The sequence below is a fragment of the Bison bison genome, unplaced genomic scaffold (genome assembly GCF_000754665.1).
Source record: "Bison bison bison isolate TAMUID 2011002044 unplaced genomic scaffold, Bison_UMD1.0 scf7180017846619, whole genome shotgun sequence".
Lineage (NCBI taxonomy): Eukaryota > Metazoa > Chordata > Mammalia > Artiodactyla > Bovidae > Bison > Bison bison.
Genome location: NW_011477192.1, coordinates 5,818 through 9,135, shown reverse-complemented (window position 1 = coordinate 9,135; position 3,318 = coordinate 5,818). Strand labels below are relative to the sequence as shown.

General features: G+C 66.5%; 1 long non-coding RNA gene across 1 annotated transcript in view; it reads left to right on the top strand.

Annotated features, from left to right (window-relative positions):
- LOC104988920 overlaps positions 1-3,174 on the top strand; it is a 3,593-nt gene extending 419 nt beyond the window's left edge. Inside the window, exons 2-4 of the long non-coding RNA XR_825302.1 lie at positions 77-153; positions 1,459-1,524; positions 2,562-3,174. This is a non-coding gene — a long non-coding RNA (uncharacterized LOC104988920). The remainder of the gene's footprint in view (positions 1-76; positions 154-1,458; positions 1,525-2,561) is intronic.
- The last annotated feature ends 144 nt before the right edge of the window (positions 3,175-3,318 follow it).

The following is a 3,318-nucleotide window of genomic DNA, read 5'->3' as shown; positions in this document are numbered from 1 at the left end:
GGGGGGTGGGCAGCGGCCATCCAGAGTGGCCTGAGGCCCTGGGTGGTAGCCAGCGAGCATGCCTCTGTGTCCCCAGCTTTTTCGGCCGGGCGTTTGAGAAGGCGGCAGAGGGTACCAACTCCCGGGCACTGCACAACCACTTTGATCTCTCTGGTGAGCGTCCCTGCACGGCGCCCGCGAGGCGCCCAGGGCCCCTGCCGGCAGCCCTCCTACCTTGGGCCTGCGCCGCGGCCCAGCCTCACGGTCCAGCCTGAGGCCACTTCCCCGGAGCCCCGAGGCTGCCCAGCAGAGGCTGCGGGGGGCAACCCTTGGGAGCTGCCAGCGTGCACACCACCCGCAGCCTCTGAGCGCCAGGGGGGGACAGGGTCACGTTTGGCCCTGTCTGCTGTCTGTCTCTCCGACGTGAGGGGCTTCACCGCGGTGCAGTGAGCCCAAGCCGCTGTAATACAGCAGCACAGTGGGTGGAGGGGCATGAGACCACGGAGATGGACTCCTCCCCATGCGGGGGGCCGGCTGGTCAGGGTCTCGCAGGGCTGCTCCCCCGAAGCCCCTCTGCTGGGTGTGTAGACGCCGGCGTCCCCTGGGTCTGTGCTCTTCTCTTCCACAAGGGCTTCAGTCAGACCAGCTCAGGTCCCTCCGTAGTGACCCCCAGTAATCTGGTCACCTCTTTAAAAGCCCACTTCCACGGACTTCCCTACTGGTTCAGTAGCTGAGAATCAGCCTTGCAACGCGGGGAGCACGATTTGAACCCCTGGTTGGGGAGCTAGGAGCCCACATGCTGTGGAGCTCCCGGGCCATGTGCTCTTGCGCCCGTGGGTCACAACCAGAGATCCCTCAGAGACAGGCCTGACACAGCCAAGCCCGGCGGCGCAGCGGGGAGGACCCTGCCTGCCGGTGCGGGAGACACCAGAAACGAGGGTTCGATCCCAGGGTCGGGAAGCTCCCCTGGAGGAGGGCGTGGCAACCCTCTCCAGTGTTCCTGCCTGGAGAATCCCACGGACAGAGGAGCCTGACGGGCTACTGGCCATGGGGTTGCAAAGAGTCAGATGCAACTGAGGCCCAAGACCTGCCTTCCCCCTACAGCCTCTGGGGTCTGGAGCCGGCATCTTCCCACCAGGCCATTCTCGTTGCAGCCTCATGGAGGCGGTCCCCCCAGCAGCAGCCCCCTCCTCCCATTTCAGACCTGAGACCGGAGGTGGTGCTGGCCGGCTGGCAGGACACCCCGGCTTCCCCAGGTTGGGGCCTCCAGGGCGGAGCTGCTTGGCTCCCCCACGCCCAGGCAGGTGGGTGGCCAGGCCAGCCTGCCCCTTCTGAGGGTTCAGCAGGCCGCGTGGGGCAGAGTGCCCAGGGAGCCAGGCGCGCATGGAATGTAGGGGGTTGCTGCCGGCCCGTGGGAGTCAGTGGCGCCCCTGGCCGCCCCGGCCCCATTCCAGCGGTGTTTTCCTTTCATTAATGCAGTGATTGAGCTGAAGGCCGAGGACCGCAGCAAGTTCCTGGATGCGCTCGTGACCCTGCTGTCCTAGGGTGAGTCGGGCAGGCTGTGCTGGAGCTTTGCCACAGAGCCCGGCTTCTCATGCTCGAGGCCAGGCGGGGCCCTGCGGAGACGGGCGCAGCGCCTGCCCCCGGGGCCGCCTGCCCCAGGCTAGCAGGGCCGCAGCAGGTGCACTGAGCGGGCTGAGCTCATTAGGCTCCTGGAGTCCCTTCACGGGGAGCCGGAGTCTGCCCTGCTCTGGCCACCGGGTTGGTCAGGCCCTGGGCTGGGACCCGCGGGGCATCTGTCAGCACAGACTGACAGCCCAGGTGCTGCTCGGCTGCCCCCACCGCAGCGCCCCAGGGCCCTTGGGAGATGGGCGGGGCCCTGCTCTGTCCAGTGAGCCCTTCAGCCCAGGCCCCCCGCGGCAGAGGCCCGGCCCAGCCCCGCCCTGAGCCCTGGCTGGGACACAGGCCCCGTCCTGGCTCCGGAATGGGTGTGGGGGTCCCTCCTGCCGGCCCAAAGTCTCCAGCCCCTGGTTCTCTGCTGACCTCAGGGCACGGGAGCCCCAGTGGCTCCACTGAGAACAGTCTGGGGCCTCCAGGACCCCAGCCTCTCTCGGGGGGAGCACGGGACTTGGGATCAGATTTGGGTCTTCTGTGAAGTCTGTGGGGGACCCTCACCAGGCTGTCCCTGTGTCCTCATCTGAAACAGGGCTGACACCCCTTGGGCCTGGAGGGCGGGGCCTCAGCAAGGGCCCTGGGGGCTTGAGTCAAAGGTTCCAAGTGCGGGTCTCTGCAGCGGGGCGGGCACTGGGGACAGGCCCTTCCCTGCAGCCGGCCGAGTGATGACATCGTGCCCGTGTGAGCCGCACGGAGCCCGGGTGGGCCAGCCCTGGGCGGGGCCCACAAGGGGAGGAGGTGCTGGGCCAGGTGGCCTTCGGGGTCTCAGGCAGGCGGGCGGCAGGGACCCCCAGCCGTGAGCGCTGGGCTGCTCGAAGCAGCCAGCTGGCCGGAAGGCTTGGTCGCTGTCTGATCCGGGGAACCGTTAGAACTGTTTACATTTATTTTTTCTTTTCTGTCTTTTCCAGAGTTTGGTTTCTTCAGCAGTAACCTCCTCCTCCTTATTTGTGTTGACTTGCTGTTATTTAGGTTGTAAGTTATGGACATGGTTTTAGACGCAGAGACAATGGTTTTTAACGGAATAAAATGGCGCCTTAATCTTGGGTCTGGTCACAGGGCCAGCACTTGGTTGTTCCCTGAGCCTTCTGTGTCCAGAGGGGCCTTGGTCCTGTGTCCCAGGCACCCTGCCGCCCAGCGGGAAGTCCACGTGGGGAGTGACCTCGGGGCTCCCTGGACAGCCGTGGGTGGAGCCCCGGCCCCCAGCGCCCGTGCTGACCGCCATGGTGCCAGCAGGACCACCCGCTCTAGCTTCCGGCCTCTTCCTCTGTCCACTGGCCTCAGACCCATGCTCTTGACTGCGCACCCGTCCAGGCCCACCCTCCACTCACCCCAGCACCTGTCTGCCCAGGCACCCCCGCTTTGCGGCACCCTGGGTGGGGACTGAGCGCGAGGCCCAGTTCAGGAAGGGGGGCCGAGGGCCGCATGGTCAGCGTCAGCCCTGTCCCATTATGGGAGCTCCAAGCTGGGTGGCCTGCAGGTCTGAAGCCGTGGGCTGGGCTGTCCCCAGAGCGCCCGCGCGGGTTGAGGGTGGCCAAGGGTGCCCCCTCTGCCTGTTGGCGAGGAGACCATCCTTCACACACATGGCTGACACTCCGGCCTCTGCCTGGAGTTGAGGGCCCAGGGAGCAGGCGGGCTGGAGGAAGCACAGTGGTTTGGGCAGCTGTT